At 43.6% G+C, this 24614-nt stretch overlaps 1 protein-coding gene across 2 annotated transcripts in view; it reads right to left on the bottom strand.

Moving 5' to 3' along the window:
• The window catches only part of OXR1 (oxidation resistance 1), a 523569-nt gene extending 513893 nt beyond the window's left edge, over window positions 1-9676 (bottom strand). Inside the window, exon 1 of one of the 2 annotated variants that reach the window (XM_088844755.1) lies at window positions 9604-9676. The gene's annotated coding sequence lies outside the window, so the exon portion shown is untranslated. The remainder of the gene's footprint in view (window positions 1-9603) is intronic. The other variant, XM_088844753.1, reaches the window with a different exon arrangement.
• Window positions 9677-24614: the final 14938 nt, after the last annotated feature.

Raw genomic sequence — 24614 nt, 5'->3', positions numbered from 1 at the left:
CAACATGGCGGAGGGAGTGGGAAAGAACGCCATGTGACAGTGGGGGCAGAGATTAAGGAGATGCCTCTGTAAATGGAGGAACACCAACGATTACAGGCAGTCAAAGTGTTGGCAGGGCCATTCTCTCTTTAAAGCCTTTCGGGGGACAATCTATTCCATGTCTTTCCCTTAGCTCCTGGTGCTGCCTGTAATCGAACTGGGAGAAAATAAACTTCTGTTGTTTTAAGCCACCCAGTGGGTGGTAATTTGTTAGAACAGTCTTGGAAAACTGACACAGTAGTTCTGTCTCTCACACAAATAACACACTTCTTTTTTGTTTTTGTTTTGTTTTCCTTCCAGTAATTGATCATCACTGAAGCAAGTTTTTCCATCAGGAATCCATGTAGTGAACATGAGTATGCCTGTCCAGGATTATCTAGTCCCTTCTTTCCAGTAGGGGTGGATTACAGATTATGCCCTGGTAGCCCCTTGGGTCCATAAGCACAGGGGTGGTGGACTGCCGGTCATGATGCCCTGTTATTCCTCTGAACTTGTTCCCAAAATGCAAGTACATGTGCCGGATGCACAGCGAGGCCAAACAACACAAAACATCAGAGTTTGGAGTACAGAAAGATTTATTACAGGGCCCTGCAAGGAGATGGGAGGCTCATGCTTTAAAAACTCCGAACTCCCCCAAAAGCTTTCTGCAAAGCCCTTTTCTAGGAAAGGTGAGGGAGGTGTGTGGTTACTTGCTGCAGACATCTTGTGCACATCCTTTGTTCTTGAGGTCAGGTAATGATGCTTCTGTAAATCTCCACCAAATGAATGTTATTCTCTGTTCTGATAAGGAAGGGTCTGGATCCCAAGGTACAACTTTCACCCTCCAAGGTCTGGGTCCTGGCTAAGAGGAGACACATCTCAGTTGGCAGGAGGACCCTCAGGGCCAGGTTCCCAGACCCTACCCAGCAGTCATCACTGAGGGAGCCAGGTACCCAACCCAACTGGCTCTCAGGCTCCTCAGGCCACACAAACTGGGCGGGGGCAAGTCGCACAGGTTGTGCCCTGCAGACTCGCTGCTATTAGGTCACACAGGAGAGGATGGGGAGACATTCATGGCTGCCATCAAGGCCTGAGCCAAGGCCAGTTGGCCGGCCTTCGTGAGGGCTCTGGAGCCCTACAGGACACAGCCCTCAGCCTATTCCCTGGGCCCTCCAGCTCACCCACTGGCCCAAGGCATGGTGAGCTGGAGGGTCTTGAGGAGAGGCTGGAATCCACCTCTTTTCTCACTCTCTATCTCACAATCAACACTCCACCAACAGTTGACTGAACCCCCCCACCAAAGGCTGCTCCGTGACAGCTGGTTGATGTGGGCAGGGCCCACTTCGGTGCTGACCAACGGCTGAGCAAGACTCATTGCCAGGTAATAGGGTGAGAAGTAACGGTGCACAGGGAGGGCAATGCTCTGCTACAAACTGACTCTTTCTCTCTGGCTCTCTCAGAATTCTGAGTCTTGGGCACAAAGATGCAATCATGGAAAACAGCTAGAATTGACTTATTCCAGCACCAGGTTATCATTTCCAAGGTCTCGTTCTTTATCATTTCCTTGATTCCATAAACTCCCCCAGGACCGTACACTGAATCCCTTTCTGTTTAAATAATCCAGAATCAGTTTCTATTTAATTCAGTTAAGGAATGCTGACAAATTACTAAACTGAAGCTTTGAATTTTGTTCTGTTGTGTTTTATTGCTTATCTGATTTTGACTTACCACTACTAGTAGGTTCCATTGAAATTTCAGCTTCATTTCATTCCCTTCCACAAAATAATCTAATTTGCTTAATACTTTTCCATGTATAATTGTCTGTAATGGATTGATTACTGTGTTTTGCAAGCCTCTGCGCCTCTGCCCAAGAAGAGGAAGCTGATGGAAAACTTACAAGAAATGAACTCACAGTTTCCACCTGGACTACTAACAACCTTTTCATGGTTTGAGCCCTAAATCAGGTCCAACCCAAAGCCAGGTACATATACTCCCATGCTTTACTCACTTGTACATTCATGAAGCCTCTCTTTTTATTCCCCTCTCAAGTCACTTAAAATCAACTTTTCTAATTCTTTACGGTGAAAATATATGAACAAATTCAATTTTAAATAGTTACTTTCAAGGGTACAGCTGAAGTATGGTGAATTAGCAGCGTACAAGGACAAAGAAGGGTGTGGGCATCATGCTAAGATCTTTACTTGCTTATCTTACTGAATCATCACAAGAATCATACCCATGATCAGGTCAATGTGATTTTCAAAAGATAGGAGAAGCTGAAAAGTCAAGTTATTTGTCCAAGTTTTCACAGCTAGTGACTAAAACATGGAGATTTGAATTCAAGTTTGAATGATTCAAAAGGGGATGTTTGTTCAAAGCTGCCATTTGTCCTGGCTTTCAATTTTAAGTCTTTCATTATTGCAACTGATAATATATCTTTACCATAAGTTACAAATAAGATAACATATATAAAATACTTTACAACTCACAAAGTATTTCCAACACATGCAGATTTTTACATTTTCACTGAATCTGAAACTCTTCAAGGAACCACAATGGCAACAACACTGATTTAAGACAAAAACAAAACTATTAGCTTAGCAACAGAACCATCAGCAAGAGTCAATATTCAATTTTGTTCACTCCAATTAGGAAAAAAAATAAAGATATACTTGATCATTTTGATCATTTAAGTGAAAAGTTGAGTTGAGCTCTTGTACACATTTAGTTAGAGAGCCATTGATGCCTTTTTTGTTTATAAAAGACCTTATAACAACTAAAAAGAGAGGTTCTTGAGTTGAATAACCATTTTTAAATAAACAGAATAAACATGGCTTTAACCAAGAAAATAAGTGTGCTCTTAAGTGGAGAATGTTGGGATGGAGACTCTGAAAATAGACTCCACTGAAATGATGTAGCATAACCTTGGACAAATCACACCATAATCCTGAGTGCCCAAGGCCCCATCAGTCAAAAGAGGACAACAGATCACTTCACCTTCAAAACCCCATCCTAACTCTGATCCACTCCCATGTCCTTTCCCACCTCAGTTTGCTCACCAGTGGCCCCACTGCTTCCCCATCCTGGGCAGTAACCATTTCAATTTCAGCACTGGAAGGACACAGAAGACCATCACCATCACTGTGGACAGGCACTTTGCTTTGAAAATATTTCCTCTAACCCTACAGTGAATTTTATATGAGAAAAAAAAATTCTGTTTCAGAGAGGAGGAAATTGGAACACCATGAGGTAATTAAAAATAAAAAAAACAACCCTCATCTAAAGTCACAAAACTACTAAGGAAGAGTGCCAGATCAACTCCCTGCACTGCAATACCTGTTTTCTGCTAACGGGTAGCAAGGGTTCTGGCTCACCCGTTGGTCTTTTCCAAATACATCAAACAGTTTCACAAGCCAGGGTGCAACGCTAGTTCAAATGCTAAAATCATGTTTCATAATCCAGAGGACTAAGATCTATGTTTGCTCAGTGGAGTCCCAGACCAATGTCAAGTACCAGGCATGTTTGTATGTAAAAGAAGCTGCTTCCAGCACCTGTAACTGTGCTCCCAATGACAAACAATATATCTCTTTCACCTCTTTAAAAGGACAGCGACAGCTCTAAACCATGAAATTAGAAGGGACTGTATCAACCAACTTAGCCCAGTATTCAGATTCCAAATGATATCACATAATGAATATTCCAGAGATAGAAGAGACACACTCTTTATAATGGGAAATCTTCCAGGCTATTTGCCTCTTCAGATGAATAAGCATTTATGAACGAAAGTAAAACCTTCCACAGGCAAGGTTACCTTGCTAATAAGGTAAAATGAAATTAAAAACAGAAACTCTCTTTGCCTTTGCTATAGCAAATTCAAATTCTTGCTTTTGTTGTTGTTCTCACTCTTGAATTCAGCAAGGGCAACATACACTGTTCAATAAAATTTCCAGTCTTTACACTGCCTTTCTTCTAACTGGACAGTAACTGACCTGCCGCAGTGACCACCAAGTTTGTTTACAGGTAAGAGAAGCTGCCATATTAGTCCGTTCCCCATTCCCAATACTTCTACTCTGAGAGTTTAAAGCATAGGTAGTACCTAGTACAGCAGAGATGCTCAGCTCTGTAATCTATTAGTTTCATCAAAATAGTGACAGGATACACTCAGTTTTTGAAAGTGAGCCTTTGTTGCAGTTTTATTGATGAAATGATTTGAAATTCTGCTTCACTCTAACCATCTGGACCAGCCAGCCCACTGCCTCCTACTATGGCTATTAAATGTATAAAAGGGCACACATCAGCTCAACAAGTGTCTGCGGGAAAAGAAACCATCTGTCCTTGCTCAGATGTCAAACAAAATCAATAACTATTTCCAAAAGAAAGGAAGAGGTAGACAAGAACTGACCCCTTTCACCTCAAATTGCTCACTCCCTCCTTGTCTGATCTATAGAGAAACCCATGTAACTGTTTCCCTCCTATTTTTTTTTCTCCTTCTGCATTTCACCAAGGTGGCCTGAAGTATCAATATTTTCAAGAAAAGGCTATATATATCTCCAGAGCCTCTTCAAATTTAATGAAAATGAATACCCATCTTGTGTTTCTTTGTAGAGACAGACTTTTAGAGACATACATGAAATACATGTATCTTACTCTAAATAAACGTGGTTTTGCAAACCAATTGCAACACACAGTGCAGCTCAGCATTGAGTTCAAGTGCCCAGGAGAGAACCTGCTAGTGTTGAAATTACACAGGCTAGCTGAATTTACAGAGTATTATCATTGGTTCAGACTATCTTCTTGAGGCTTCACACAGCCCATGAGAAGTACCCTTGATCAACACCAGTGTGGCCCACAGTGAAGTTCTGTTTTTCTCAGTCCTTTCCCTCTTGTCTTTGGGAAGAGGAAGCCTTCCTAACGCAACTAGACAAACAACTGAATAAGGCAATTCAGGGCTGCAAGCAGAGAAACTGAGGTTGCCTTTGTGGAAAACAAGGGCTCTCCCCGCCCCAATATTTTTCCAAGAGACAAAGCTCTGTTCCTCTTAGAAGCAGGAAACAGTTGTTTGTACACAAAGGAGTGAAGGAGGGGATACTGACTGCCCCAGAGACTAAGCAGGAGGCTCTTCCGCTGTGTGAATTCCTGAGGGACTGAGGGCTGGTGACGGCCAACGATGGAGGAACTGGTTATTATAACAAGAAAGGAAGTAAGCAGCCCTAATGAGAACCCATTTAGAATGAATTCTGAAACCAATCAGCCAACCAACAGAATCACTGTGCAGGTAGAAGTAGACAGAGGGGAGAGGGTGGAAATGCTGACCAAATCTCTTCAGTATCATCATGACCAAGGTTTTACCTAACAGGTGTTCTGATGTTCTGAGTTCCTGCACGTGGGCCATCTTACAACAGTGCCCTGATCTTATTACATCTATGAGTGTAAGCTATTGTTCCTCCTCTCCAGGCAGTGTATTGTGCTACAGGCCAGAAAGGTTTGCTTCTCAATACATGCCTTGCCTGATTTAAAACTGAAATTAAATCCATGAAAATTATACAGGATTCTTACCTTTCTGTGTGGACACCTACAAACACTAAGTTTTCATCTGGGAACATTTCATGAGGCTTCTAATAAATGTTCAGCTAACATTTTCCTCTGATTCAGTTCAATTCCTCACTACATGAAGAAATTATTAAATTTAAAATAAATTAATATTAATTAAAAATAAAAGCTATGCATTTTTAAAAGCAATTACCAAACAAGTTCAGTGAAAAACATTGCAGTAGAACAGTTTTAACTTGTTATCATAAAAAAAAAAAAGCTTAGTCAGCTCCTATGCATACTATATGTAGTTTTTTGAGACATTCCCAACCTATTTTAGGACCTCTGTTTTGAAGGCTGAAAAGAAGTTCTGCTAAAAGGAAATCTCTTTAATTTACTTTATTAAAGCAAGTGTTTTTATAAATGGGGAGCAGTTTGCAAAGACAGTCTCTTAATATTAACTATTCTTGATTTTTCAAGGGAGACTTCCAATGAAAATATGTGAAGGCATCCTGACAGGAGTAGCTTTTCATTCTAATCACACCTGTTCTAAGCCAGGGTTCCTCATCTTCAGTACTACTGACATTTGTGTGTGTCCGTGTGTGCTCAGTCTGACTTTTGAGACCACATGGACTGAAGCCCGCCAGGGTCCTGTGTCCACAGAATTTCCCAAACAGGAATACTGGAGTGGGTTGCTCACCAGGCTCCTGTCTATGGAATTTCCCAGGCAAGAATACTGGAGTGGGTTGCCATCTCCTTCTCTAGCGGATTTTTCTGACCCAAGAATTGAACCAGCATCTCCTGCATTGGCAGGCAAATTTTTTACCACCATACCACCTGGGAAGCCCCAGTTGGATAATTCTTTATTGCGGGGGCAACTCAGTATATTGTAGCAACTTCCCAGGCCTCTGCACAAACTTCCCAGACCTCTGCACAAACGACGCCAGTAGCACCCCTTCCCACCAAAGTGTGACAATCAAAACATCTCCAGGTACCACCAGTGTTCTCTGGGGGGCAAAACTGCCCCTGTTGAGAACCAAAGTTCTAAACCTACCAAAAATATCTATTCCCTGGAGTAAGAGAAAGTGATTTCTCTTTTCCCGCTTTGGTTAATATTTCTCTCACTCATTATTCTGCTTCATCAAGCCATTTCACCACTTTTTTTTTTTTTTTTTGGAATGTCTTTACCTTAGGGCTGCAAAGCATCTGTTTATTATTGATTATTTCCTAAAGCAAACCTGAATTTAGGGAACAGTTCTCCAGGAAAATTATTGTCAAGTTAGACTTCTAAAGACTAGGAATCAGTCCAATACAACCCTTTGTATTTCAAATGCAAGAAGTTTGGAGTTAAGGAGAGAATGGTTTTCTCATTTCATACTGAATTTAGCATTATATAAATGAAGTTTTACCTCCACACTCATGTAATATCTTCAGGTGCCAAAACTCTAACTTTACTTGATATCCTAATCAATTTGCCTAACTCTCCTTCCTCCATGACTCTCCAGCAAAAAAACAGACAAACATATTTGGTTACATCTACTTGAACAGCAAAATAATAGTTTATTTTACCTTCACCACATGTATTAACAATAATCAATGAAGAAAAAGACAGTGGTAGAAGCAGAAAATGATAGTACATGTCTTTTTATTCAAACTTTTCACCTTATAGATATCCAGAATAATGGTCATATTTCAAAAGGTATATTCCAGTAGTTACTAGAAACTGGGCTAGCCACTGTCACATGGAATACGATGACACACCCCTGCCATTAGAAGCTTGTTGCTCTTTCTTCTGTGTCCCTCCAAGGGTCAGTGATCACCCTGCAAGACCACCCTTCCCATGGTCCTCATCGCTTTTTAGAGTTCCTTACGTCCCTTCCTCTGAGTTTCCCCCCCTGCAATCTGGATGTTCGGAATTATTTCTGATGACTGCACACACCATCTTAGAGCCCAGTCCCCAAAGACACTGGCAGACAGTAGGTACAGCTCTCGCTCCCCCTTCTTTGAGTCCCTCCACAGATGGCACCAGTTTCCAGAGTTGACTTCATCCTCATTTTTCATATTTGTTGAAGCTTTGCTTAAAATATGGCCCTAATGACAGAATACAGCAAGTTGGATGGAATCTGAAAAGCAGTGGACATGGTGCCCACTCCCGCTCTGCCGCCCTCTTCCCCTCTAATTTCAGATCTCATTGCAGAAGCTTCTTCCTTTCTTGAGGTGGGTAAAATATCTGCTCGTCAAAGAGGCGCTTTTACATACAGCTTTTTTGCCCTCAGAGTTGGTTTAGTCTACGAATCTAGTCATTTTCCTTTTTAAGTTACAATTTAACTACCTGTGGGGAACTCAGGGGAGTCCCACGTCCGGAGAACCAGTAAGTGCCACTCTGTCCAGTTTTCTGGACTCTAGCTATTTGGAGCCATCACTTGGGGTCCGCGGGGCAACATCACCGAGTCACCTGCAGGGGCAGCAGAGCGAACTGCGGAACCCCCCGCCCCCGGCCCCGTGAGTGACGCCCCAGGGAAAGAGCCGGGGTGGGGGGGCGGGATTCGGGAGCCCCTCCAACCACTGGGATTCCTGGGATTCCCTCTGGCAGAAGAGGGACAGCCTCGTCCTGCGGGTACCGAATCGGAAGACAAGACCGGCATCAGGTGTGGGGGTGTGCAGGAGCCGGGAAGAGGTTAGAGAAGAGCATCACTGGATGAGCCAAGAATGTGACCCTAGGGAAAGGAGGCAGAAGAGACGCAGGAAAGCACGTTTCCTTTAATCCCCTCCCCGTGCCGCCCGTGGAGCCCTGGATCTCCTCGTCATGGAGACGGACTGCAGCAACACAGGCGACCCCGGGCGGGCAGCACGCACACTGGCGCGCGCGCACACGAATACTCACACGCCCCGCCGCGACTTGCACACTGCAGACTTCTGCCTGACTTCCCGTCCCCGAACACCGCACCTTCGGGGCGAGACCGCGGGCTCCTGTGGCCTAGAGGAGAACCCCCCCACTTCCACACACACATCCCCCGAAACATACTCATTCAGATCCTGCTTTGTACCCCAAGGGTGCTGGGAACCACTTAAGGGAAGCACGGACAGCTCCCCTGCAAACGACTACCTTCCCGGTTGCCTGATCTGTCCAAATCTAGAAACTCGCCTTAAGCAAGCCGCCCGGTAACCAGGCCAGGTAGGAGATGAAGGAGGAGCTGGCTTGCAAGTGAACCTCAGAGAAACGCTACTAAGTCACTATTCAGAGGACCACACGTAGCAGCCTCCAAACCTCTCCTGAGCCTTTTGGCCCCAACCCTGGCCCCATCCCTCAGCTCGATCGCTGCACTGTTCCCCTCCTCCCTTTCACTCAAATCCCCCAGCGATTTTCCAGCTGGCCCTTCCGGGCCACTTTCTGCATCCATCCTCTCTGCCCAGCCAGTTCCCAATATTTGGCCCTGCATATTCGCTGCAAAGACCTTGAGCCAAGGCTACCACTCTCCATCATTATACCGCCCTGATCTGGTACAGATTCCCCAAATTATTCGAGTCCACTCGCTTCCCGAAGCAGACGGCCTCTTCCACCGACGTCCTTTGCTCTGGTTCAAATCCGCTTTCCACGCGCCCCACTTTCCGTCCACCTTCCCTCCCGCCGCTCCAGCCAGGACGCGCTCACCCTCTCCTACGCCTTCCACACTGAGTTCTCACGTCGCTCCCACCTGATCCCCCGGGGACACCCCTCTTTCCTTCTGCGGCTGTTCTCAGCCAGGAGCCCGCATCCCAAACCCAGCCTCCCCAGACGGCACCAGCCCGCTTCCTGGCAGTGCGGTCCTCCCCTCTCCCCAAGTTGGCCCCCTTAGCCTCCACCGGAGTCAGTCTGGCCCTCCTGCTTTGCCGATCCCCCTGCTCCAACATCCCAGGGGTCATCACTTTCAAACTGGCCAAAAGGCTGGCCGAGGCGCCGGGCACCTGGGGCAGCGGGGCCAGCCGGCTCTCCGGAGCACCAGCCGCGCCTCCCGCCAGGGCTTCCCCGGGGGCGCCGGTCCCTCGCCCCACCGCCCAGCCACCTCACAAACTTACTTGCAGGTCGCCGGGAGGGGGCTGCGGTGAGCGGCGGCGGGCCCGGCGGCGGCGGCGGCGGCGAGTGCGCCCCTCTCGGCGGGGCTGGGCTGCGCGGCGCCGGCGCTGCGCTCCTGCGGCCGCGCGCTGGACGGGCTCAGCCTGACGCAGCCCCGTTCTGCCCCCGCCGCCGCCGAGGCCGCCGAGCGCTTCCAGACATGCTCAGTTTTCAGACCTGCCCGCGTGGACGCTACCATGAGCGAGCGGCGGCGGGGGAGACAGAAAGGAGGCGGCCGCCCGCCGGAGGCTACCACGCCGGAGGCCGAGGGAAAGGGGGGCGCCGCGCCGCTAAAAATAGGTCGTGCGGAAGCCGCCGCTCGGCTTTAAAACACCCCCACCCCCGACGGCCGCCTTGGCGCTCGCAACCGGGAACTGGGGACCTGAGCGCGCGCGTCCTACTAGGTCCCTGCCCGCACTGGGAACCCCACCCCGGGGAAAAACCGAGCTCTGCGCCCCAGCACCCGAGAGTCTTCGCCGGAACTAAGCCCCAAGCTTCCCCGATTTCGGGCTCCAGCCTGTCGGGCAGCCCGAATTTCAGGCTCTCGCCAAAGAAATGAAAGAAAGTTGGGTTAAAGCGGTGGGAAAGCTCCGTGACAGCGAAATTAAGACTTCTGAAAGAAAACTGCAAGCTTTTTGGAATGCTTAGTTTTGGTGGAAGGAGAAAGGAGGAAAGGAGGGTGATGATCCACGGCCGGGAGAGGGGGCTCTGGAAAGAGCTTGTAAAATACAGAATTCTTTTCAGGGCGTCTCTGACTCCTCATTCCACGGGATTGCATCGTTCGCTGACACCCTCCCTGACCTTACTGATGTTGTTATTCTTGTAATCTGAACTGTAATTTCTTTCCGGCACGTTTTACCTCCACCCTTCCTCCCCCAATCCGACTTCACATGCAAAAAAGGAAAGGACGCACACTGGAGACGGGTAGATTCTGACACCTGAACTGGAAACCGCCAATTGGTAACCCTAAGCAGGGAGGGCTCGGTATCGTTGACCAGTTCCGCCAGAAAGCATCCTGAGGACTCCTGAGCATCCAACTCTTTCAAACCTCAAGGTTTCAGAGCCGCGGCACCTGCAAATACACCTTCCCCGCTCTTCATTTTCAGTCTAATCTACCTTAATTCCTAGAAATCTACTTTTGAAAATTTTCCTTCCTTAAAGTGAGAGGTACAAAAGTTTCCTGGGTCAAATTCCCGTCTTCACTCACCCTTCACAACCATCCAATAAGAAAATTATTATTATTCCTATTCGAAAGATGAGGACATTGAAGTTCAGGGACGTTCCTCTCTTGTCTGGAATAATAGAGTTGAACCCAGAGTCTACCTGACTAGAAACTCCGATGGCTACCGTATAACCTATTTATCTGAATCAATAGCTTTACCTGATAAGGGCTGGGGAAAAAAAAAACAAACAAACGATTTTTCTCTGTGGAGTGCTCAGAATGAGAAAATACCAAATATGAGTTTTGCTCTTCTTTATTTTCCCCGTAATTTCTTTCTCAACATTCACAGCTTAGATTGTGTGTATTCTATTGAAAGTGACACGTTCGTTTTTATTCATTCAGAGAAAATGTACTGCGAATCTTCTAAGAACAATGCACCTGCTGGCAATGTATTTTATATCCCACGGTTCAGAGTCTTTGCTACGCCTACCTTCTTTTGCCGTTGTTACAAGTTAGTGAGGTTTCCCTAACCCTACTAAGTAATGTAGGTGTACATTTTCACAGAACTGAGTGGTATGTGTCTCTCTGGACTGAGTTGTCCTCGCTCTTACCTTCCCTTCCTCTTAAAATTTAGTGCCATGTCTAGCCCAAAGTAGGTGATTTCTTAATGCTTGAGCTTTTACTTGCTAGTCTCCAGCTTCTCCATTCCTTCTTCCTCTCGTGTGTGCATCCCATAGATGTCATCTCCAGAACTAGAGCCACTTGGTAATGACACCAGTTTCCTAATTTTCTATGAGCAATTCACTAGGAAGATCAAAATGGAATTTCTCTTAGCGTATCAGCACAATTCCTTTCCATAGGTACTGAAAGAAGGTGAAAAATATACTTTATCTTCATCCCAGTTGTGTTTCTTCTTCCTTTCTCAGTTAATTAATGCTACAGTGGGTATGATTATCTGAACATCTTCATGCTACAGCATGCATACTAAGCTTAATCATGAAACAGGCAGCTCTTGATGTCAAAGTTAAGCCTGTATGATTTCCTACCCATACATGTAGTTCGAAAACCTGCTGCCTTCAGGATTCTTATTAGCAAGTGACAGAAATTCAACTCTAATTTACTCAAGCAAACAAAGGAAATGCACTGGGCTATGTATTGATACATGACCACTGGAAAAACCATAGCCTTGACTAGACGGACCTTGGTTGGCAAAGTAATATCACTGCTTTTTAATATGCTATCTAGGTTAATATGCTATCTATCTAACTTTCCTTTCAAGAAGTAAGCGTCTTTTAATTTCATGGCTGCAATCAGCATCCACAGTGATTTTGGAGCCCCCCAAAATAAAGTCTGACACTGTTTCCCCATCTATTTCCCATGAAGTGATGGGACCAGATGCCATGATCTTTGTTTTCTGAATGTTGAGCTTCAAGCCAACCTTTTCACTCTCCTTTTTCACTTTCATCAAGAGGCTTTTGAGTTCCTCTTCACTTTCTGCCACAAGGGTGGTGTCATCTGCATATCTGAGGTTATTGATAACTCAGCTGGGCTGATTCAAGGCTTAATGGCATCAGCTGGAATGTCTCTCTCACTTGCTCTCAGCACTGCTTTCTGTCTGGGCTTCGTTCTCCATCAGACTGTGCCCAGAGTGCAGCTCCAGCCTTACACAGATGAGAAAGTTTGCGATCTTACAAAGAAAGCAAACCTTGTGCTCTGATGAGCACATCGATCTTTGTAAAAGGAGTCTGGTTAGCTGTGCTTGTGCATCCTCTAGGGGAAGAAACCTCTCCAAAGGATATAAAGTATCCAGTCAGTAAAAGAAGGGATAAGGGGTTCCTGAAAGACAGAAATAATAGGCATCCTCCACAGGCATGTTTCCCCATAGAACAAAAAGGACAGCAAGCCCATGGCAGGATATCAGTCGGTTTGAGTTATTCAGAAATGAGCAGAAGAATAATGATGCTTGTAAGTGTCTGTCCTCTTTTAGGAAGAGATACTTTGATTTGCCTGCCTAAGGGTAGCAGTTAGTTCCTCTTTGTTGCCTTTCCATCTATATTTCAGGGCCATAGATACTTACAAGGTGGTGCCACTCATTAAAGCTTTCTAATGAGCCTTCATTCAGCTGAGCCCTCAAGTCTACAATCCGTCTGTATGAGAAAATGACATTTTCCACATTCTTAAAGCTCGTTATTTCTTTTTTGATTTAACATACCTGATAATTCTGTAAACCATGTGACAATTAAAAACTGGGCTATTTCTCTTGCCTCCAATCCTGATGGGGAAATGCTGCTCTTCCTATAGTAAATGTATTATGTCTTTCTTGTGGATCACTGCTAGAATTATTGAAATAAGTGATCATCATTCCCTTTCTCTTACCCCAAATCCATGCAATTGTTTCCTTTTTTAATATTTGTTTATAAATAAATAAATGCAATCTATTAGTCACTTCTTTTAAACTGTATTTTATAATTATATTAAAATAATCAAATTCAGATCTTTTCCTTGATCTTCCTCCTCATTGACTTCCTTTTTTTCTCATTGACTTCTAAGAACTCCTCAGTGTCTCTTGAACCACACCTTATTAATCCACACTTCTGATTATTCCTCTTTCGTTTTCCTAGTTCTTTGTCCTTCTCTGACACCACTGTCCCATCTGTTTTTGTTATCTGTATACTTGTTTTTCCTCTCCCACCAAAACACAAGTTTGTAGATGATTGGGACTATAGCAAATTTATGTTTGTGTGTGTGTTTTTTCTTCTTCAGTGTTTGGCAGATATTTGCTGAAGCACTAGTGGGCTATAAAGGAAAGGTGAATGTTTAGACCTGAAACAATGGGTCTAAGCCTGAAGTTCCCAGTTTCATTAACCGGAGAAAGGCTGGAGAGGGCTGATGCTGGGGGTAGGATGGCATGGCATGTAGATTTTTTCTTGTCTCTCCATTTTGTCTGGGGATAGCTCAGTATAGCCCCTTCTTCCCTCCCTGTCATTTTCTTACCAACCTTCTCGAAGCTGGAATGCTTCAATGTGATCTGTGCCACACTGCCAAGCACCTGTAATTTTCCCCGATACTGGCACTGACCACTGAGCATATTCTGCTTCTATTACCTAGAGACAGTTTGTTTTAGACACGTGAACACTAGGTTGCCTCTCCATTGCACTCTTTTCATACTTTTAGAAAATCAGGACTAAATTAGGAATGTGAAATTATTCATAATTGAGTTCCTCAAGAGAAAAGGCAGTATCATGATGGCTTCATTGAAGAGCTATTAAGAGCTTGTCTTTTTGATACCTGTTATTTTCCCATTGTGGAAAAAAATGTATAAAAGGGAGGACTAAATGGGAGCAATTCAAAGACATTAAAGCCCAAATTATTCTTTCATTTCATGACCATAGATAAATGTCATAACAGATCAACTAATGGTATGCACTAAAGGTATAAATGTTCATCCCCACCCCCCACACCCGCCCCCTGCACTTCAAGGCTTAAACGGCTCTAGGCAATAGTCATGGGACATTAAGGATGCTCCTAGTATTTGTGAATCAAAGATGCTTCTTGACTAAAAGACTTAGCTCTGATGGCCCTGTCCTCAGGGAAGAAGAATGTGGGTAATTATGCACTTCAAATATCAAGCTGCTCTTTTCTTGCCTCTAAATCTAACACAAACATGGCTTAGTTATTGAGCAGGCAGCAAGGTTGGGTTACAAACTGCAAGTCTTTTCACTTCTCATTGAATCCAGTGCTACAATAACAAATATTCTTAACATGTGATCTCAAATTCTCAAGTTTTAGCAAGAAATTCATGATCATTGAGTTATTTCCATTATACATTTGAATACAGTAGTTCAAAAGTCCTATTCTGCATCAGTTAATAATATCCAACACTTATCATTACCTCTGGTCTCCGTCTGCAGTAGGCACTTACTTTGCATATTTTCATCATTTAATTCTAATATCAGTCCAGTGAAGTTGTATGTTACTTAGATCTTTTAAATTGTACATATAGAAATCCAATCTAAGCTAGTTTAGGTGAAAAGGAAGATTTTCTGGCACAATAGTGCAAAGTATAACCTTCAGAAGGCAGGGGGCTTCTCTGAACCTCAGTTGTGGAAATACTGTCATGATCCTGTTCATTTCTCATCCTCATCTCTCCCCTGTGTCAGCTTTATTACCCCACCTCGCAGACGGGCTTTGCCTACACCTGGCATAGTCTAAGGATCTCTCCTTTAAATATAGATCGAATGTGTTACACTTGTTTTAGCTTTAAAACTCTCAGAGAATTGCTTCCATAAAATGGAATATGGAAAAGGGAAGTAGCAACTTTCCAGTGGAGAATCTTGGCAGACACCACCTTAACCAAATGATGAAGGTTAACATCACCAGTGATGTCATGTGAAACTTGTTTACCTCCTGATACAGTATGATAAGAAGGGCACTCATCTCTATAGAATTATTCCCCCAAATTAGAATTCTACAAAATATCAGGCAATCTTAAACAGAGCAGCAGTCTATAAAATACCCAAACAATATTCCTCGAAACTGACAATCATAAAAAAACAAGGAAAGACTAAGAAACTGTCACAAACCAAAGAAGACCAAAGAGAAATGGAAACTAAATCCAATATTGTACCATGGGTTGGGGCCTGGAAGAGAAAGAGGAAATTAATGAAAAAATTATTGGATCTAGAATTTAGTTTTGGAGAAGAGTCTTGAGAGTCCCTTAAACTGCAAGGAGATCCAACCAGTCCATTCTAAAGGAGATCAATCCTGGGTGTTCATTGGAAGGACTGATGCTAAAGCTGAAACTCCAATACTTTGGCCACCTCATGTGACGAGTTGACTCACTGGAAAAGAGTCTGATGCTAGGAGGAATTGGGGGTGGGAGGAGACGGAGACGACAGAGAATGAGATGGCTGGATGGCATCACCGACTCGATGGACATGAGTTTGAGTGAACTCCGGGAGTTGGTGATGGACAGGGAGGCCTGGTGTGCTGTGATTCATGGGGTCGCAAAGAGTCAGACACGACTGAGCGACTGAACTGAACTGAACTGAGAGTTTAGTTATAGCAATGAGCCATGTGCTTAAATAATACCAAATTTTGCTGTTATAAAATTATACCTGCAAAATCCAGGGGAAGGAATGTGTGTGTATGTGTCTGTGTGTGTCTGTGTGTCTGTGTATTATGAGGATGCTAGCCCAGGGAAGAAAGAGGGACATAATTTATCAATGCAGGGGTTCTTATCAGAGGGTTTGTGTTTGATGTACAAGTTTGAATGGCTGGAAAAGGTTCTAATGGTTTGTTCACTTGGTTATCTAAATTCTGGTCTTGTGGAGACTATCCTAAATGGAGTTGAGATGCTAGGAAATCCTGTGTGTAATATAAAGGGGATGTGAGGTTGTGGACATAGAAATGTTTCAGTGGCATTATCAAGAAGTATTGGCTCAACAATTCCCTACTGGTCCCCAAGAATGACCAGAAGACTTCTCATCAAGACACTAATTGCTTCACTGATTCTCCTCTTTGGCCACCAAGGAAGGTAAGAGATGTTGACATTGAAATGGTTTCTAGGATTTAATGGAAATAAAGGAAAATCAATGTGGAAGAGGTCAAGAACCAACTTAACCACCAGAGTCAATGTGGGTGGTTATCACAGTGGGTAACAAGGCTGAAATGGTCATAGAAAGTGTGACCCAAAAGAGATATTTTGTTGTTGTTTAGTTGCTCACTCATGTCCAACTCGTTGGGACTTCATGAAAGAGTAGCTCACCAGGCTCCTCTGTCCTTGAGATTCTCCAGGCAAGAATGCAGGAGGGGGTAGGGCTCAAACCCAGATCTCTTGCATTGGCAGGTGGATTCTTTACCGTGGAGCCACCAGGGAAGTCCCACAGAAATCTTTAGACGTGGCTAAAAAGTCATGGTCTCTTTTGGACTGATACCTGAGTATCATACTAAGGTCTTACTTAATCTATAGGTAGCTTGTGTTCTGGTGAAAATGGACTTGACTTAAATCACAATAGAAAATCATGGCTCTCTACCTAAATTACAGACCTGAGTTAGAATACTGGAGTCTGGTTACACTCAAAGAGGAATCCTCTATCACAAGTAGATATTTTGTATATATGTATATATATATATTTTAATTTATTTTTTAATTGAAGGATAATTGCTTTACAGAATTTCATTGTTTTCTGTCAAACCTCAACATGAATCAGCCATAGGTATACATATATCCCCTCCCTTATGAACCTCCCTCCCACCTCCCTCCCCATCGCACCCCTCTAGGTTGATACAGAGCCCCTGTTTGAGTTCCCTGAGCCATACAGCAAATTCCCGTTGGCTATATATTTTACAAATGGTTTAATGTAAGTTTCCATGTTACTCTTTCCATACCTCTCACCCTCCCCTCTCCCCGTGTCCATAAGTCTATTCTCTGTGTCTGTTTCTCCATTGCTGCCCTGAAAATAAATTTTTCAGTACCATTTTTCTAGATTCCATACAGATCCATTAGAATACGATATTTATCTTTCTGTTTCTGACTACTTCACTCTGTATAATAGGTTCTAGGTTCATCCACCTCATTAGGACTGACTCAAATGCATTCCTTTTACGGCTGAGTAATATTCCTTTGTCTATATGTATCACAATTTCTTTATCCATTCATCTATCAGTGGACATCTAGTTTGCTTCCATATATTCCATAGACACAGAGTCTACCTACTTGATTGTGTGGATATAATCTGCAGCTTGTACAGCTGGTGGGAGGGTTTTGGGTCTTCTTCCTTAGCCACACTGCCCCTAGGCTTCACCTGTGGTTTTATTTCCACCTCTTTATGTGGGTGATCCACTGGGGTTTGCTCCTGAGGCTGCCCTGGAGGACGTGGGTTTGCCCCTGTGAGGGCCAGGTGTGGAAGTGGTGCAGTTCCTAGGGTCACAGGGGTTCTGGCAGCACCAGGTACTCAGGGGAGTTGGCAACATAGTGCTCTAGAAGGGTATGGCAACCAGTGTTGGCCAATACGGTCCAATATCCTTGTTTGGATAAACCCCCTCCCTGACAGAGAAGCCTGGCAGACCACAGTCTACAGGGTCACAAAGAGTTGGACTTGACCAAAGCAACCCCAAGTGCATAGTACATTTTTTGCCTGTGGCAGCCCTGCCCCAATGACAGTTGAGCGTGAAGGTGGCACAGCTGCTTGGCTTGAGGGGTCCCTGGTGGTGCCAAGTGTGCAGGGACACGGACTGCCTCTGCGCCAGGAGTTATGGCCCTATCAGAGTCTTTTTTCAAGCCTCTTGTAGCTGGTGATCAGAAGGCCTCTTTTGTCAGTCTTTCTCTATCTCTGCTCGTTCAGGCACTTAGAGGGCTCCCTTGCCTGGAGTCCTTCTCTGTTGTTCAGCATGTCAGGCACATAGAGGGGCCCCCCCTGGCTGGGGTTCTACTCTGTAGTTTAGTGCGTCAGGCGTTTGATGGGCAGCCTCTCTACTGATCAGAGGTCTATGCTTGCATGTGGGGAGAAAGAGGCTATGGTGGTGTCTCTACCCGCTATGCATGACTCAGCAGTATCGCCTTGCTTCCATGGCTGCCCAGCTTTCCTCCACAGGCATTTCCCACCACAGTTGCCTCCCTCACATCCCTCTATCCATCTCTCTGCAGTCAACAGCAGCCCTCACCCTGGGGTTGATCCACAATCCCTAAACTCCTGCTCCCAGCTGCTGCACCTTCCAGGGGACCTGTGTCCCTGTCCAGGGTCCCTCCCTGTCCAGGGTATGTACGGCTTCAGCAAGAACTGTCTGATTCTCATTCCATTTAGGCTGCCACAGATCAGCTGTCTCACTCTCAGCCTTAAGTGTTTCTCTGACTCAGACAATTGCCCCGCTGTGGGGATCGGACCCCTGCTTCAGTTCCCCAACCCACTGAAGGCAGGTTTGGTCCTGCTAACAATCCTGTTTTTCCCCCTAGTTCCTTCCTCCTCCCGAGTTTTGCGGGGATCTATAAATCCTTTTCCGCTGGTCAGGAACTCCTGTCTGCTCTCAGCTGGTGTTCTGCGTGCACTGTCTGTGTCTGAATGTGTATTCCTAAAGTATCCATGGAGAGAGATGTACTCCACGTCCACCTATTCCTCCACCATCTTGTTCCCTTCCGCAAGTAGATATTGAATTCTTTTCCCTCATTTCCCCCCAAAGGACTTGCAATTATTTCCCAGAGTGACTATGTTAGGAAAAGGGAGATACCCAGATCTTTCTGGGGCTTACTGCATTCTAATTCTAGCTGAGAGCACCACTGTGGTCCACTGGCAGAGGATAAGTAGGAATTCTGTTCTTAGTCAGTGTCACCAGGGGCTCTGTGATTCTACAGGCATATTCTATACTTCATTTTCCTTCCTGAGTGAAGAATTGGAATACATATACTCAGCAGCTGTTATGAACTCTGACATTATCATGAAGGTTTTCAGGGCAGAAAATCACAGCCCCCGTAACACACAAGCAAAGCAAAATACTCCCCAAAGACCTAAACCTCAACCTCCCTAGCAAAGTAGTAAGTAGCAAGCCAAAGCAATATCACAGGGCTTGGGGAATCATAGACAAAAGTGTTACCACTGAACTTGCAACTTACAAGTGTAAGTTGCAGGGATAGTGATGCAATCACAACCCTCCCCCCATTTAACTTACCTCTTTAATTTATGCACAAGCTATATGGATACTAGAAAAAGACAGAGGATTCTCAGAAGCTTAATTAGGTGATTGCACCAACTGCAGTTGATTTTTCAAAGGTGACCTCATTACTGGAGCAACTCAAGACAGCCCCTAACATCTGGTATGCATCTATTTATTGGCCAGATATGTTTTTCATTGTCTCTATAAGCACAAAACTGTGGAAGGTATTCACTTTCACCTTTATTTAATAGAAAAACAGAACCATTTACTGTCTTTTTTTCAGGGTGAGATCAACTCTCTGGTTCTACACCATAACATTCAATCCAGAAGTCCCTTGATTATGTCATCCTCCCCCAGGTTTTATGCTCAGCAACTGATGACACTCTCCTAGGAGGATATGGTGATCAGAAAAATCATAGGTGCACTAAGTTGGTAAGACATCCAGGAGATGGGGAGATAGATTCAGATAAAAATTTCATATATGTAAGAATATATCTATGGATATATATAATTATTACCCAGTTATTTATTTAATGTTGCCCCTCTTGGCTAGAATGTGTGTTCCAGAGAGCAAGGATTGTGTCTACTTTGTTGACCACCATGTTACTAGCACAATCTCAGCACCTAGAATAAATGAAGGTTCAATCGATAGGTGTGTTATTTAATGCTCATCCTCTCCTAAAGAATGGTGAAATTTTTATAACAGCTATCTTCTTCAGGCAGAGATGAAGTTTTTACTGCTCAGCATTATAATTCAGAAAAGGTTTTGAATTCTGCTAAAACAAGATTTGATGTGTAATCATTTGGAGGAGAAGCATGGTTTGGAATAAGTAATAAACATTATAAATTTTCTCAGATCTCAATGACTTGTGCTTGAAAGAACTTCCATTTATGAAAAAGGACAGCATAAGTACTTGCTTTAAGAGAGGCTAGGAAGATATCAGTCACAAAGGGCAATTATGATATTGTTTTGTGTACTTGTTTGCTTTTACCACTTACTGTTGAGCAAACAGTTCATGAAGCACCAAAATGATGCATATTTAATAGGACAGGAGGTCAAGGGAACAAAAGAGAGGAGTAAGCAAGTAAGCAAAAATGAAACATCAGTAAGACATTATTTTATTTCAAATTTTTAACAAAGAAGTCAGTAAGAAGGGAAATATTTGGTGAAAATTTTGGTTTTTTACTATTAAAATTGTGCTGTTTTAAAGCTTCTAGGGTAAGAAACTTGTTCATTAACCCATATTTATTTAAAGAGGCTACTTTATGCCTCTCCAATGAGAAGAGACTCCTTCCTAAACAACCAGTACACTATGCCAAAAGAGAAAAATCTACATATGGCAGATGAATTTGCTTCATTTACCCACCTGCCATCATCTTTCTAGAATGACTGACACCCCATTCCCACCTCCCAGAGTTGGGCTGGATGCTCTTCCTGAAGCGAGATTTATCATGTGGTACTCTTTCCTCTGGATGCTCTTCCTACAGTAAGTGTTATCATGTTGTATTGATTCCTCTCTAATACTTACTGGCTGCCGTTAACTACTGTCTCATCTGATACTTCAGTTGAGGAAAGGGGTATGTCTTGTTTCAGATAATATCTCCCATACTTGCACAGTGCCTAGGCACAAAGTAGCTGCCAATAAGTATGGATTAATGAACAAGGACATGACAGATGACATGACTCTCTGCAGAGCATCATCCCAGATTTGAGGGAAAAGGAACTGATCTTGACATTCTTTAATTCAGAGAAACAAATCTGGAGATGAGGGTTGATTATGAGGTTAAAAGGCCCGCATGCTGGACTTGCACTTTCTTCTGAAGATCAGCATCATTTTGACCCATGTAGCACTAAGAGAAAGCCTTGTATTCTGACTGTAGTGCAAACTCTTCTGCAATAAAGAATCAGTGTGGTGAGAGGATTTGTCAAGGCATTCCCTGCTGTAGCTATAGAAGTAATCAAGCTCTTTCTTCCACTTCCAGAGGCTATTAAAAATAAATTCGTTTCCTTTTAGGGTTAGCACTTTTTATATCCTGACTGCCCCCAAACTCTAAGGCTGTATGATTTTTTAATGTTGTAAATAGTGAAAGTGTTAGTGTCTGAGTCATGTCCAACTCTTTGTGACCCCATAGACTATAGCCTGCCAGTCTCCTCCGTTCATAGAATTTTCCAGGCAAGAATAGGAGTGGGTAGCCATTCCCTTCTCCAGGGGATTGTCCCAAAGCAGGGGTCAAACCCAAGTCTCCTGCATTGCAAGCTGATTTTTTACTGTCAAGCCACCAGGGAATTTTGCTATTTTAATTTCATTTTCAATTGTTTATTGATAGTATCGATATATAGATATAGTTTCTTTTGTATATTGATCTTGTATCTTATAAATTAACTTATTAGTTCTTATGTATGTATGTGTTTGTCATCCAGTCATGTGCGACTCTTTGCGACCCCTGATCTGTAGCCCACCAGGCTCCACTGTCCATGGAATTTTCCAGGCAAGAATACAGAAGTGAGTTGCCATTTCCTTCTCCAGGGAATCTTTCCGACCCAGGGATCGAACTTGGGTCTCATGCATTGCAGGCAGATACTTTACCATCTGAGCTACTGCTGCTGCTGCTGCTGCTGCTGCTGCTAAGTCACTTCAGTTGTGTCCGACTCTGTGTGACCCCATAGATGGAAGCCCACCAGGCTCCCCTGTCCCTGGGATTCTCCAGGCAAGAACACTGGAGTGGGTTGCCATTCCCTTCTCCAATGTGTGAAAGTGAAAAGTGAAAGTGAAGTCGCTCAGTCCTGTCCGACCCCTAGCGACCTCATGGACTGCAGCCTACCAGGCTCCTCCATCCATGGGATTTTCCAGGCAAGAGTACTGGAGTGGGTTGCCATTGCCTTCTCCTTTAGAGCTACTAGGGAAGCCCAAACACATATTAGTCCTTCAGTCAGTTCAGTTCAGTCCAGTCGCTCAGTCGTGTCCGACTCTCCGCGACCCCATGAATCACAGCACGCCAGGCCTCCCTGTCCATCACCAACTCCCGGAGTTCACTCAAACTCATGTCCATTGAGTCGGTGATGCCATCCAGCCATCTCATTCTTGGTCGTCCCCTTCTCCTCCCGCCCCCAATCCCTCCCAGCATCAGAGTCTTTTCCAGCGAGTCAACTTGTCGCATGAGGTGGCCAAAGTATTGGAGCTTCAGCTTTAGCATCAGTCCTTCCAATGAACACCCAGGATTGATCTCCTTTAGAATGGACTGGTTGGATCTCCTTGCAGTCCAAGGGACTCTCAAGAGTCTTCTCCAACACCACAGTTCAAAAGCATCAATTCTTTGGCACTCAGCTTTCTTCACAGTCTAATTCTCACATCCATACATGACCACTGGAAAAACCATAGCCTTGACTAGACAGACCTTTGTTGGCAAAGTAATGTCTCTGCTTTTTAATATGCTGTCTAGGTTGGTCATAACTTTCCTTCCAAGGAGTAAGCATCTTTTAATTTCATGGCTGCAATCAGCATCCGCAGTGATTTTGGAGCCCCCAAAAATGAAGTCTGACACTGCTTCCACTGTTTCCCCATCTATTTCCCATGAAGTGATGGGACCAGATGCCATGATCTTTGTTTTCTGAATGTTGAGTTTCAAGCCAACTTTTTCACTCTCCTCTTTCATTTTCATCAAGAGGCTTTTTAGTTCCTCTTCACTTTGTGCCATAAGGGTAGTGTCATCTGCATATCTGAGGTTATTGGTATTTTTCCCAGCAATCTTGATTCTAATATTAGTTCTTAGTAGTTTTTTAATAGGATACTTGGAATTTTATATGTAGAACATCCTACCATCTGCAAATAAAGGCAGATTTGATTCTTTCTTTCCAACAAACAGGCCTTATTTTTTCTTTCCATATTGCTGTGGCTAGAAATTGAATTACAGTGATAAATAGAAGATATTTTTGTTTTTTTGTCAATCTTAGATAAAGTATTCAGTTCAGTTCAGTTCAGTCGCTCAGTCATGTCCGACTCTTTGTGACCCCATGAATCACAGCACGCCTGGCCTCCCTGTCCATCGTCAGTTCCCAGAGTCCACCCTTAGGTAAAACATATGTTGTTGTTCAGTCGCTCAGTCATGTCTGACATTTTGCAACTCCATGGACCATCGCACACCAGGCTTCCCTGTTCTTCACTCTCTCCCAGAGTTTGCTCAGACTCACATCTATTGAGTCAGTGAGGACATCCAACCATCTCATCCTCTGTCACCTGCTTCTCCTCCTGTCCTCAATCTTTCCCAGCATCAGCGTCTTTTCCAATGGTATATCATTAAACATACCAGAGGTATGATATGAGCTGTAGGTTCTTCATGATGCCCTTTATCACATTAAAATAGTTCCTTCTCTTCTTCAATTTTGATAATGTTTATAATAAACAGTTACTGAATTTTATTGATTTAAAAATTTTACTCTGAATTGTGAGTACATTGATTGATCTTTTGAAGCTGGATCAAGTCTTTATTCCTTGGATGACCTTCACTTGCTAAAAATGTTATTCCTTTTTATGTTACTAGAATCAATTTTCTTGTATTTTGTTGGAGGTTTTGTGGATCCAGGTATATTTGTCTGTAATATACCTATATTGCAATGTCTTTGTCAGGGTATCATAAGTAGGATAGCCTCAAAAAAATGAGTTGGGAGTTTTTCTTTCCTTGTCTATTTGCCAAAAGAATGTGTGTAAAATTCATATCATTTGAAATGATCTGGGTCTAGAATTTTCCTTGTAGAAACCTTTCTTATTATCAAAGTCAATTAATAGATATAAAGCTATACAGATATTCTATCTATTCCTGAGTTTTAGTAAGTTACATTTATCGAGGAATTTGTTCCTTGTTCCAAATATTGAATGCTAGCTTAAAGGTGTTCATAATACCTTATTATAGGTTTAATACCTATAAAATTTTTTTATAATATTCGCTCTTTCATTCCAGTGTTCTTACTCTATATATTCTTTTACTTGATTAACATTGCTAGGTTCTTTTTCCCCATTTTATTAATCTTTTAAACAACATCTGCCCTTCACAAAATAAGTAACTTAAATGGATCATATAACTAATTGTAAAATGCAAAACTGTAAAACTACTGAAAGATAACATAGGAAAAAACTTAGATGACCTTGGGTACGGGGTTGTCAAATG

The sequence above is a fragment of the Moschus berezovskii genome, chromosome 16 (genome assembly GCF_049115385.1).
Source record: "Moschus berezovskii isolate FMDL1 chromosome 16, NW_MosBer_1.0, whole genome shotgun sequence".
Taxonomy (NCBI): Eukaryota; Metazoa; Chordata; class Mammalia; order Artiodactyla; family Moschidae; genus Moschus; species Moschus berezovskii.
This window is presented reverse-complemented; position numbering and strand designations above follow the sequence as displayed.